At 45.9% G+C, this 13,716-nt stretch overlaps 1 pseudogene; it reads left to right on the top strand.

Moving 5' to 3' along the window:
* The first annotated feature begins 425 nt into the window (after positions 1-425).
* Positions 426-9,647, top strand: LOC100770011 (annotated as a pseudogene).
* Positions 9,648-13,716: the final 4,069 nt, after the last annotated feature.

The raw sequence follows: 13,716 nt of genomic DNA, 5'->3' as shown, positions 1-13,716 counted from the left end.
TACATATCTATATCTATCTCTCTATGTATATACAAATATATCTGTGTGTATGTGTGTAGATATATATAGCATTTATTATATATGCACATATTAATTCTATCAGTTCTGTTTCTCTAGAGAAACAGAGTTTCTCTGTTTCTCTGACTAACACAGAATTGGGTAAGACAGTAATGTTGTCAGGGTGAATATGATCAAAATACATTATATACACATATATACACATGGAAAACTGTCAGAGAATAAGCAAAAATACCAAATATTTAAAAGAGAGAAAGAAAGAAAAGAAATCCAACTAGGAAAAGAAAGGCTTGGCACGCCAAGTCCCCAAAGAAGTGGCCAGAAACCGGGATCATGCTGTTCAGTGTAGGCTACACAGCCTACTCTCCAGACAGGGAAGGAGGAATGTCTCTCAAAGATCCGAGCTCATGAGTGAGTGCCAGCAACTGGAGGAGGAAGAAGTGAGGACTGACTGCCAATTAGATGCACAAAGTCTTATGATAATGACAGTGTTTTTAAAATTGGTTGAACGTGATAGTTACACAGATTTAAACTATACTAACAGTGGGTGTGGTGGTGTACACCAGCGCTCAGGAGGCAGAGGCAGGTGGGAATCTCTGTGAATTTGAGGCCAGCCTGGTCTACATAGTGAGTTCCAGGACAGCCAGGGCTGTTAGAGAAACTCTGTCTCAAACTCCCTTCAAAATAATAATAATAAACTATACTAACCCTAAATTGTTTTTTTCTTTTCTTTCTTTTTTCTTCTTTCTGAGGCAGAGTTTCACGAGTGTCTCAGTCTGGCCTCGAGCTCCTTATGTAGCTGATGACACTGACTTAAGATCCTCTTGCCTGTACCTCCTGAGAGCTGGGATTGTAGGGATACACCTACATATCCAGTTTACCCTGTGCTGGCTTATGAATGCTAGGCAAGCATCTGCCAACTAAGCTACATCCTCAAGCCCTGCTTGCCTTTTTGTTTGTATTGTTTTTTTGTTTGTTTGAGACAGTATCTGGGAATGTTGCCCACCCAAGCTAGCATCAAACTTGAATCTTAGATTCAAGTGATCCTTCTGTCTCAGCCTCTCAAGTAGTGTGGACTTCAGATGTGTATTACTGTGCCCAGCTGAATTGTTACATATAAAATAACTAATTTTATGTTATGTGAATTCTACCATAAAATATTAAAAGGAAAAGGAAAGAAAGAACCAAGGACTGGGGGTGTAGTGTTTGCCTAGAATCACCCAGTGAGGGGCTGGGCACATAACTCAGTGTGTGGTGGTTACTCTTGGTTGTCAACTTGACTACTTATAGAATTAACTAAAACCCCAAAATGGAGGGCAAACCTATGAGTGATTTTTTTTTTTTGCTTAATTTGAAGTACAGGAAGATTTACTTTTAATCTGGATCTATGAGATAGGAAGACCTACCTTTAATCCAGATCACTTGAACAGGGAAAACCCATCTCTAATTTTGGCAACACTTTTGATTGGAAGCCTATATAAGGACATGGAAGAAGGAAGCTTTTGCTCTTTGCCTGCTTGTTTGCACCTCACTAGCAAGTTCATCCCTTCACTGGCATTAGAATCTACTTCTTTTGAATTCCAATATATACTGAAGACCAGCTGAGACATCCAGCCTTGTAGACTGAACAACTACAGGATTCTTGGACTTTCCGTTCATAGCCAGACATTGTTGGATTAGCTGGACCACAGACTGTAAGGAATTCTAATAAATCCTCTTTCTAGTCTCTGGTGGCTTGGTTTTTTGGCAGCACTCACATCTCCACCTCCTTTCTCTGGAGAATCACCATAGTGTCTGGGACCCTGTACACATACCCTGAAAACTGGAGGGCCTTCAAGGCTCTCATCACTGCTCAGTACATTGTGGGCTCAGGTTCACATGCCCCACACATCACCCCACCAAACCAACTGCACCCCCCAAATTTCCCCAAAATTTTCCTGCTGGCAAGGTTCCAGCATTTGAGGGTAACGATGGATTCTGGTTGTTTGAGAGCAACAAGGAGCTGTGGGGGCAACAGCTCAGGTGCAATGGGTGAGCTTTGCTAACAGTGACATGATTCTTCCAGCCAGCGCTTTGGTGTTCTCCACCATGGGCACCAGGCACCACAAAAACAGGCCACTAAAAATGCAGAAAACATGAGGTGCATCCTGGGGCTGCTGGACACTCACTTGGAGACAAAGTGGGTGTCTCTGGTGGGTGAGAGAGTGACACTGGCTAATATCACAGTTGTCTGCAGCCTGCTTGGCTCTGTAAACAGGTGTTAGAGCCTTCTTTTTATCAGGCCTTCCCCAAGGTCACCCGATGGTTCCTTACTTGCATTAACCAGCCCCCGTTCAGGGCTATCTTGGGGGAGGTGAACCTGTGTGAGAAGATGGCCCAGTCTGATGCTAAGTTTGCAGAGAGCAGGGCGGGCGGTGGTGCACGCCTTTAATCCCAGCACTCTGGAGGCAGAGGCAGGTGGATCTCTGTGAGTCTGAGGCCAATCTGGTCTACAGAGCGAGTTCAGGGACAGACTCCAAAAGCTACACAGGAAAAACCCTGTCTCGGGAAAAAAAAAAAAAAAAAAAAAAAAGAAAGAAAAAAGTTTGCAGCCAGCCAGCCTAAAAAGGATACCCCAGGGAGAGAAAAGGTTTACTGAAAGAAACAGAAGCCTAGGCTGAGGGGAAAGAGGGAAAAAAGGCAGCTGCCCCAGCTTCTGAGGAGATGGACAGGTGTGAGCAGGCATTGGCTGCTGAGCCCAAGGCCAAGGACCACTTCACTCACTTGCCCAAGAGAACCTTCCTGTTGGATGAGTTTAAGCATAATTATGCCCATGGGAACACCCTCTCTGTGGTGCAGCCCTATTTTGGGGAGCATTTTGATAAGGATGTTTGCTCTCTGTGTATGCTGAGTATCACTTCCCTGAAGAGTCCACCCAGACTTTTGAGTTGCAGCCTCATCACTGGAATGTTCCAGCCTCTGGACAAACTGAGGGGGAATGCCTTTGCTAGTGTTATTCTCTTTGGAACCAGTAGCAGCAGCTCCATTTCTGGCATTTGAGTCTTCTGAAACCAAGAGTTTGTTTTCTGCTGACTTCAGATTGGCAGGAGGACAATTGGCAGAAACTGGATCCTGGTATCGAGGAGACCCAGACCCTGGTTTGAGAGTGCTTTTCCTCGGGTGGGGTGGGGTTTTCCAGCACAGGAGTAAAGCTGTCAACCAAGGCAAGTTCTTCAAGGGGACCTGTCTTGTTGTCACCCAGCTGCCTGTACCCACCTTTCAAGGGAGATGGGAGCCATTAAAAGAAAAAACATTGAAAACAAAAATAAAAATAAGCTGCCTTTCTTTATATACAGAAAAACTCATTCTGCAAGTTCCATTACTCTAGAGAACCTGACTAATACACAGAGGCAGAGTGCCTGCCCAGAAACCACCAAGAGGATGGAAGGGCATAGTTCAAAGACAGAACACTTTCCAAGTATAAACAAGCCCCTCCGTTGCCATTACAAGAAAAAAGGAGAAGGTGGGAGAAGAGAGGAGAGTGGGGAGTCAGGGAATGGGAGAAAGAGAGAGTACCCCCTACATAGGCTTCATAGCAGCAGGAAATACAGCATTCTGACAGTGCCTCCCACTTGTAGGCAGCTAACTAGGAGCTGGGTATCCTATAAGGTTGACTAGGGGCATATGACCAACTTTCTCCATTAGCCCTAAGCTGGAAGCTAGGGCTGGGGTGGGATGATGTGGAAGCCGGAGCTAGTCTAGTGGTGGCTCTTAGGGACTAAGGCTGCAAAGGCTGTGTTTGGCTTTCTGGTGAGTCGATACAGGTGTCCTGTAGAGCTCTATTGTCTTACAGGGTTTGGTGACTGCACCTTTGTATGCACAGTATCTGAATGGGAGATGGAGGTAGTAAACACATTTGTTCCAACACAGTTCAGTACCCAGACAGGCCAGGTGCACAAAACAGCAGGCTCAATTTTTTGCATGCACAAGGTGGTAGTGTGGCTCAGTTGGTAGCCCCGGGGTTCGACTTCCAGCACCACGTGAAAAACTGAGCCCGGCGGCAAATGCTTTGTGATTTTAGCACTTTAGAGTTGAAAACGGAAGGATCAGAAGTTCAAGATCATCCTTGGTTACCCAGCCTGGCCTACGTAAGATCCTGTCTCAAAAAATACTGCTTACACATAGAAGTTTGCATCTGGGCGTGTGAACATTGCATGCCTCAGCTCCACAGGCCCTTGCTTGGAGCCTACATGTCCGGGCACACTCGATGAGGCATATCTGTGGGATGAACCAGTTGCACAAACATATGGATTGCCCAGTCTCCTTGGGATTTTTCACCTTCTCCTATTCCTGCCCCTCCCTTCTTTGCTCCTCTTGTCTATTCATGACATTTCTGTACCTTCACTCATGAGGAAAAGACCTGCCTGCAGCAAGTCCTTGGGCCCCACCTACCACAAACCCTAATTATTATCCTTCTAGTGGCCAGGAAGGAGTCCAAGCAAGACTTTCTGTGTGGCTGGAACACTCCTTCCTGAAGCAGTCACCCCAGGACTTCCCCATTCCAAGAGGTACAGATGCTCTGAGTGTGTTCATACACAAGAGGGGGCACCAAGAATTCTTCATGCCCCATAGAGGACGGTGAAAGTGAATGGGTCCCATATCCCATCAACCAGCAGTGGGTAAAATCCCTCATTAAGAGAGGGGGTTAAGCACCCTTCATTTGGTTTGGCGTATGTAGGGGTTGCCTATGCATGCATGTGTGGAGGTTGGAAATCAAATCTCAGGACTTCCCACGACTGCTCTCCACTTTATATTCTGAGTCTGGGTCTCTCAGTGGGCTACCACCACACTTAGCTCTTAGATGGTTTCTGGGGATCTCGGGTCTTCATGCTTATGCAGCAAGGGCTTTACCAGTTGAGCCAACTCCCTAACTCCTTGTTTGATTTCTATACAAGACAAAAGGAAACTGGAAAATACAAACCCAGCATGGAGTCAATTGTGGGGAAAGGCATAGTCCATGTGCAAATATTACCAGAGATCTTAGGGTCAAAACCTAAGCCTGGGAAACTTAACAATATTCAAAAGAGACTCAGAATAGATCCAGCCACCTGTTCCCCGAAAGCCAATTAAAAGGACAGGAACACAGAACAGAGATTTATTCAGTGTGGACTCATTGGGAAGAGGAATAAAGAGATCCAGCGACACTCACCAGGTCCATGAGGGTTAGGTTTAAATAGAGGGCAAGGGTTGTTCATAACTAAGCCTTCTTGGTCCTGGTGTGGTCCTGCCCATCACTGGCCCATCACTGTCTCAGCTCCAGTCTCTACTACAAGGTGCTCTAATTGTCAGATCTGTGCGAGAGCTCTTCCTAGGGGATAAGGTTGTCCTCTAACTAGCACATGGGCTTCAGTCTTTCCCTCTTCTCATTCTGAGACTTGGGGGTGGTGGGGGTAAGTTCCAATTCCCTGGAGACCACTGTTTCTATAACCCAATAGCTGCTGGGAGGACACTAGTGTCTCTCTTCAGTATGTCTTGGCTCCAGCCATGCCAGTGACACAGGGCAGCTGGATCCCGGCTATATGAGGACACTCCGTGGGAGGGGTAAGGCTTGGGCACACGGGCATGGAAATGACAACGGCCTTCTATATCAAGCTTGAGCCCCAACTGCAAACAATGACTGTCGTCCTTATAATAGGAGGGGGCCTAGAGAGGTGTGAGGGTAGGGTAGGGCTTAAAGGCATTTGCAGTTGCCTTGTGCCAAGGAATCTTGAGGGACCAGGTACTAGCAATGACAGGAAGGTCATTTCCACAAACCTTTGGAGGGAATGAAGCCGGGCCCACACCTGGACTTTTAACTTCTGGTCTCCAGTGAGACAGGATAGAAAGACAGGGATGCTATGGGGACATGAATAGAAAGGAACTCGAAGGTGCCGGCTCGAAGCCTCTCTCCAGCTGAGAGGTAAAAATTCCAGCAAAATCAGCCACATTTCCTTCAGGCCCTCTGTCTTCTCAGCTGTAACCTGCAATTTTCTAGGAATCTCACCAGAAACTGCATTACAGTAAAAGATATGTCCTAAGTTGTGCAAACTGAGTGCTTCCTGGTCTTTCCTTATCAGATTATGAGTCCCTGCAGGCCACCTCTGCAGCCACTGTGTCGGCTCACTCACCAGAAAGAAGAGGACTGGGGATATGCTCAGTTGGTAGCATGTTTGACTGCCACCATCACGAAGCCGAGTCCAGGCTTCCACACCATAAACTGTGTGGTGCACAGCTGCAATCCCAGCACTTGGGAGGTGAAGGCAGGAGAGCTAGAAGTTCAAGGTCATCTTTGACTACATAGAAGGCCTCATGAGACCTTGTCTCAGAGAAAGAGGAGGCGGGGGATATCTTTAGTAACTTGGGAGTCACCAGAATGATAAATATGGCTAATGCCAACACGCCTGATTGTGTCCCCCTTAAGCTGTTTTGGTTACTGTCTGTTGCTGTGGTACACCACCCTGACCAAGACAACACAGAGAAGGCTTCATTGATCTTATGGTTCCAGGGGGACAAGAGGGTTCCACAGTGATAGGGAAGTGAGGCAGCAGGCGGCAAGCATGGCAGCTGGAGCCGGAAGCTGAGAGCTCACATCCTTAACCATAAGCATGAATCAGAGAGAGCAGACTGGAAATAAGCAAGGCTTTTTAGTCTCAAGGCTCTCCCCAGTGATGGGCTTCCTATATCTACCTATATCTCCCCCAAATCGTGCCGCCAACTGGGGAACAAATGTGGAAGACTATGGGGAACACTTCTCAGTCAAACCACTACAAATGCCCATACCTGCCCTTGGGTGTGTCTCATTCTTTCCCCGAGTGTCTCTCACTTGTCCTTTTTTAAATTTTTTTAAAGATTTTATTTATTTATTATTTATTATGTATACAGTACCTGCATGCCAAAAGAGGACACCAGATCTCATACAGATGGTTGTGAGCCACCATGTGGTTGCTGGGAATTGACTCAGGACCTCTGGAAGAGCAGTCAATGCTCTTAACCTCTGAGCCATCTCTTCAGCCCTCTCACTTGTCCTCTTAAGCTGCATGCTTACATACTATGCTTACAATGTATTTTAACAAAAGCTGGGCATGGTGGCACACACCATTAATCCCACCACTTGGGAAACAGAGGCAGGAGGATTTCTGTGATTTTGAGGACAGTCTGGTTTATGTAGTGAGGCCCAGGACAGCTAGTATTACAAGAGACCATGTTTCAAACACACACACACACACACACACACACACACACACACACACACACTCAAACAAAAAGGCAATAAAATGTCTTCTAATAAATGTTAACTCTTCTTTGACAGACTTACCCCACACTCTCTGGTGTACCTTATGTGCTGCGGCTCTGGCTGTCCTAGAACTTGTTCTGTAGACCAGGCTGGCCTCAAACTCACAGAGACCAACCTGTCTCTGCCTCCTGAGTACTGGGATGAAAGGTGTGCACCACCAATGCCTGGTGCACCTTTCTTTCTTCTTTCTTCCTTCCTTGTCTGTTTTGTTTTGTTTTGTTTTGTTTTTCAAGACAGGGTTTCTCTGTGGCTTTGGAGACTGTCCTGGAGCTAGCTCTTGTAGACCAGGCTGTCCTGGAACTCACAGAGATCTGCCTGCCTCTGCCTCCTGAGTTCTGGGATTAAAGGTGTGTGCCACCACTGCCCAGCTTTCCTTGTCTGTTTTATAAGGCTTATTTATTATTATTATTATTATTGTTATTATTATTATTATTATTATTATTATTATTAATGTGTGTGAATGTCTGCATGCATGTATGTTCAGCACATTGTGTGCTTTGTGCCTGCAAAGGCCAGAAGAGGGCATCAGGTCCCTGGAAACTAGAGATACAGACAGTTGTGAGCCACCATATGGGTGCTGGGAACCGAACACAAGTGCTCTTAAATGCTGAGCCGTCTCCGAAGACCTCTTTCTTCTTAAAAAATAAACTCCAACTCTGCTTTCACATCGACTCATCCTAAAACTCTTTTCTGTGTCAAAACCAAGGATTTTTTTTTTTTTCTGAGCTGAGTTCCCACAAAATGTTAATGAACTCCTCATGCTGAAGGTAACAGACCTGTGCCCTGTCTCTGCCACCCTGCTGACACACTATTTGGGGAAACATTTCCATTTTAAGCCACATACTTCCCCTTTAAGGTCTTTTATTAGAGTGGCCACAGGAAAAAGTCTATACTCTATTTGTTTGTGGTGAACGTGTGCATTTGTGTATGTGTGTGTGTACACACACACGTGCACGTGCGCACAGAGGCATGTGTTTTCCTCAGTCACTTTCTACCTGATTGTTTAAGACTGGTTCTCAATGGACCTGGAACTCACTGATCAGCCTAGGTCACAACAAGTCATAGGGAGTCTCCTATCTCAGCCACTCCAGAGCTGGAGGGATCTCTCAGCTCATGTCCCTTATCCCCTCCTTCTGGGGTCTCCTGATTGATTATAAAATAGAATCCACTTCCTTCAACAGCCACTGGTTAAGGTCCCTTTCCTCCCATTCATTTCCTCTCCTCTTTCACTAGACTCTATCCCATTATTTGTCATCTTCAAGCTTCCATTTCTGGAAACTTCTTACCTTAGCATCTTTCTGGCCATTGTCCCTTCATACTGGCTGCCTTTCTTCTGGATCAGTAGTTGATTTTTGTCTCCCAGGGACATAAGGCAATGTCTGAAGACTATGGAGTTGAGGCGTTCTTCAGGGAGAAGATGGGAGGGTTCCATCATGGTGGTGCACACCTTTAATCCCAGCACTCTACAAGCTGAGTCACCTCCTCAGCCCTCCCCCACTTTGCTCTAGATCTTTCCGTAGTCCAATCCTGCCTTCTATGCCCCAGTTCAAATGCCATCCCCGTAGAGAGCCTTTCCCAGCATTTGTTTTTAAATGATGGATTTATATGCCCATCCTAAGTTTTAGTTATATGCACGTGTATCCGTTATGTGCTTGTAGGTGGCCATCAGATTTGAGTGCTGGGAACTGATTTAACTAAGGTCCTCTCCAGGAGTGGCATGCGCTCTCAACCTCTGAGCCATGTGGTTGTCCCAGCAACCTTTATAAGGTGACCTTTTAGTCTCAAGTTACTGATTTCACTTTCTCTAGTCCCCTCCCATCACCTGAAGTCATCTTGTTTATCTTCATTTGTTAGCATCTCTTTCTTCCCCTGTTGTTGCTGGGCTATCCCAGTGGATTTTCACAGACATAGCAGATGGAAATTTTTACTGTCTAGCCATCACTCGGCTAATCCTCACTCTTACAACCCTCGGGGAGTCATTAATTGAAGGTCTGTTCCTTTCCATTTAGTCAACTGATGTTTATCCCCTCTCCTGGGTCCTCGTGTAGCGGTAAGAGCTTCGGGCCAGGACTGGTCTGAACAAGCTTCACTCCCCTGCTTTACTCTCTAATCTTGCCAGTGCTGTGAGGATGGCTATGGACTAGAGGCTGGTGTGGCTTCCTGGGCAGCTTGCCACACAGACAATACCACCCAGGCTGCTGTCCTAGAGCACGTCTCACCGGGTAAGTCTTGTAGGGGTCCTGATGCAACCCTGGACCCAGGACAGGTCTCCACGCTTCCTCTTATCTCAGGGTCTCGGAATAACAGAGGGTTATAACAGGCTGATCATGTCCCTTCATGCGCTGAAGTGCTGATCTGCACCTTAGAGCGTGTTTGTATCTGGAGGGCATGTTTTTGTTTTTCAAGACAGGGTTTCTCTGTGTAGCCCTGGCTGTTATGGAACTCGCTCTGTAAACCAGGCTGGCCTGGAACTCACAGAGATCCCCCTGCCTCTGCCTTCTGAGTGTTGGGATTAAAGGTATGTGCTACCATGGCCCAGTTGGACACATAGTTCTTAAAGAAGAGATTATGTTACATGAGGGCTGAGGGCCTACAAGATGGCTCAGTGAGTGAAGGTGCTTGATGCCAAGCCTGACTACTTGAGTTTGATCACTAGGGTATATGTGATAAAAAGAGAAATGACTCCCACAGATTGTCCTCTGATGTACACACACACACACACACACACACACACACACACACACACACACACAAAATAAATAAACGAATGTAATAGAACATTTTTAATGAGAGCTAGAAATAATTTTACACAGCACTCTGGAGGCTGAGGCAAGAGAATGAGAGTTCAAGGCCACAGCCAGTCACAGTGTAAAACCCTGTGTCAAAAGCAACCATGCTTAAGGTATGTATGTGGGGCTGGAGAGATGGCTCAGCAGGTAAAAGTATTTGCCACCAAACCTGATGACCTGTGTTCAGTCTCCACAACCCAATGGTAGATGGGGAGAAACAACTCCTACACCTGTCCTCTGGCCTCTACATGTCACATGGTCTACGTACATGGACACATCCACCATTACCTGTGTGCACACTTGAATACATGTATGTTTGTACATGTATACACACAATAGATAAATAAGTATAATTTTAAAAATAGCTGTTAGCTGGGTGGTGGTGGCACACACCTTTAATCTCAGCACTTCGGAGGCAGAGGCAGGTGAATCTCTGTGAGTTTGAAGCCAGTCTGGGTCTACAATGCGAGTTCCAGGATAGCCAGGGCTGCTACATAGAGAAACCGTGTCTCAAAAAACAACAACAAAAAACAGCTGTTAAAGATACACACATACATATGTATAACGATAACTCTTTCCACAAGCTGCCTGAGTTCTGCCACCGAGTTAGGTCCCCAAAATAACACACAGAGTCTTATATTAGTTACAATGCTGCTGGCCAATGAGTAGGATTTCTTATTTGCTAGCTCTGTCTTAATTATCAACCATAACCATTAATCTATATATTTTATAAAGACTTATTCTATCCAGGACACCAGCGGCATGGGTCCTCTCTTCCCTGGCTCACATGGTGACGCCACCTTCCTACATTTCCCAGAATCCTAACTTGCTTCCCTATTGGCCAACAGTGCTTTATTTATCAACCAATAAGACAAACATATACACAGAATGACCTCCCCTATCACATATGCATACCTGGATCTAGGGAAAATACATCAAGTGAGAAAACATGAATTACAGAACCTTAAATGCCATCATGACACTGGAGATGTGTGTAGCTCGGTTGGTAGAGTGCTTGCCTAACATGAACAAAGCCCTGGGCTCAAGCCCCAGCACTGAGAAAAATCAGGAGTGGTAGCACTGCCTTGCAATCCTAGCACTCCAGAAGTAGAGGAAGGGGTGTGGTGGTCAGGAGTTCAAGGTTATTCTCAGTTATATAACAAGTTAAAGGTCAGCAGAGGCATGCTGGACATGGTGGTGCACACCTTTAATCCCAGTACTCAGGAGGCAGAGGCAGGCAGATCTCTGTGAGTTCCAGGGCAGCCTGGTCTACAGAGAAACTCTGTCTTGAAAAACAAACAAAACAAAACAACAACAAAAAGCCAGCCTGGGCTTTGTGAGACCTTATCTTAAGCAAACAAATATGCAAGCATGTCCTGCTCTATTTTGCTGATGTAGTTTGCAGTACTGGCTGTGGTTCACTGTGCCTTGTATGGCTAAGACCCACCCATAGACTCTGTGAGGCAGACCATCACTATCCCCCATCACAAAGCATAAGACCGGCATAGACAAATTCACTCATCTGCCCAAGGCGTCTGCTAAGTGAAGAGCATTAGGTCCTGACCATAGCCAACCATCTCCAGACCTATGGCTGGAAATCCAATATGCAAGCTGAAGATGGGAGCTACTGGCTCTCTTGTGTGTGGGTGGGTGAAATTTTACAAGAGAACAGGCATTAGCCAGGTGTGGAGGCTTAGCACCTGGGGGGGGGGGCAGAGGCAGCAGGGTCACAAGTTCAAAGCCAGCCTAGGGTAACTAGCAAAATGCCTCACAATTTAAAGTGAGGGAGTGCTGGAGAGACAAGCTCTTGCTGCTCTTGCAGTGGACCAGAGTTTAGTTTCTAGTACCCACATTAGGCAGCTCACAACTTCCTATAACTCCAGTTTCAGGGATCTGACACCCTCTTCTGTACCCTGTGGGCTGTACTTACATATACTCACATACACACACACACACACACACACACACACACACACACACACACACACACACACACGATTTTAAATAAAATAAAAATAAATAAAACATCAAAAGGGGATGTGTGTTGAAGTTCACACTGGCAGAACGTGGAGTGTTTGCCTGTCTAAGGACCCACCATGCTAAACTCTGTGAGTTCCTTTAGAAACAAATACCCATAATAAACACACCAGAGCATCAAAAGATGCCAGGAGGTGCTCAAAAGATTTTTCTCAGTCAACGGCTGCAACAAAATGTTAATAAAGCCAAATTTGTCAACGTCCTAAGCATGAAGCAGCAGGGACTCAGTGGGACAGGACAGCACTGTTGGTTATCTCCAAGGAAACTAGCATCCGGGATTCACACCTGGGGATCTCTAGCCAACTGAGCCTCCAACAGAAGCTTGGTTTGGCTGCTGGTCCAGCCAAGAAAACTGACCTGGTTTCCGTGGATACAACTGGGAGGAGGAGGAACCAAATTGAATCCCTGAAGTGAGGAGCTGGTCTCAACTCCCTACCACCTACCTGGCTTCATCTTCCCTCTAATTGACATTAGTTCTATGCCCCCCCACCCCCCAGGTCTTTAAAATGTGGTGACTGAGGAGAGTGGGTTGAACACTATAAATAGGCTTTCAGCACTAATTATTATCATCATCATCATTATGAAAATACTCAAACATAAAAAACTATAGAGAATATGATGAATACTCAGGTATCCCTGAAATGACTACAGTTGAATATTTTTGCTTTATATAGTTCTGATTTCTTTTTCTTTTTCTTTTTCTTTTTCTTTTCTTTTCTTTTTCTTTTTTTTTTTTTTTTTTTTTTTTTTTTTTTTTTTTTTTGAGACAGGGTTTCTCTGTGGCTTTGGAGGCTGTCCTGGAACTAGCTCTTGTGGACCAGGCTGGTCTCGAACTCACAGAGATTCTCCTGCCTCTGCCTCCCAAGTGCTGGGATTAGAGGCGTGCGCCACTGCTGCCTGTCCCATGCGCTATATGTTCTCGCCGGCAAGAACAACACACAGGACACTCGGATCCTTCTGCAGGAAAGCTTTAATGCATCTTGAGAGTGGGAGAGCATAAGCTTACCAGAGCGGAGACCCCGGCCCAAGAATCCCGTTCCTTAATAAAGGCTGGCCGCGGCCGCCTGGGACGTGTTACCCTATGAATGGCTTCAGCTCCTCAGGCCAAATGAGCCACGGGATAGGCAGAGATCAAAGGAATGGAAATTACCCAGCGCCTGTGAAATAATTTACATTTGGTGCCTGTAGGCACCATCATTGTAATGGAGAATGCAGGAACGGCTCCCTACAGCTGCCCAGCTAGTTCTGATTTCTTAAGAAATTCCCTTTGCAGAGGCAAGATGGTGATTTATTTGGTAAAGTACTTCCCATGCAAGCTTAAGGACCTGTGTTCAGATCTCCAGCGTCTACAAGCCTGGTGTACATCTATAACTCTGGCTCAGGACTAGGGGCCAAGGCAGACATATATGCAAACAAAACACCCATATATGTAATAATAAGTCTTTCCGCCAGGCCGCCCAAGTTCCATCCACCGCCACATTAAGGTCCCAAGAAACACACAGAGACTTATATTAGGTACAAATGCTGCTTGGCCAATGACTAGGATTTCTCATCTGCTAG

This window comes from Cricetulus griseus, chromosome 4 (genome assembly GCF_003668045.3).
Source record: "Cricetulus griseus strain 17A/GY chromosome 4, alternate assembly CriGri-PICRH-1.0, whole genome shotgun sequence".
Lineage (NCBI taxonomy): Eukaryota > Metazoa > Chordata > Mammalia > Rodentia > Cricetidae > Cricetulus > Cricetulus griseus.
The sequence above is the reverse complement of the archived record's forward strand: the minus strand, read 5'-3'. Positions and strand labels throughout refer to the sequence as shown.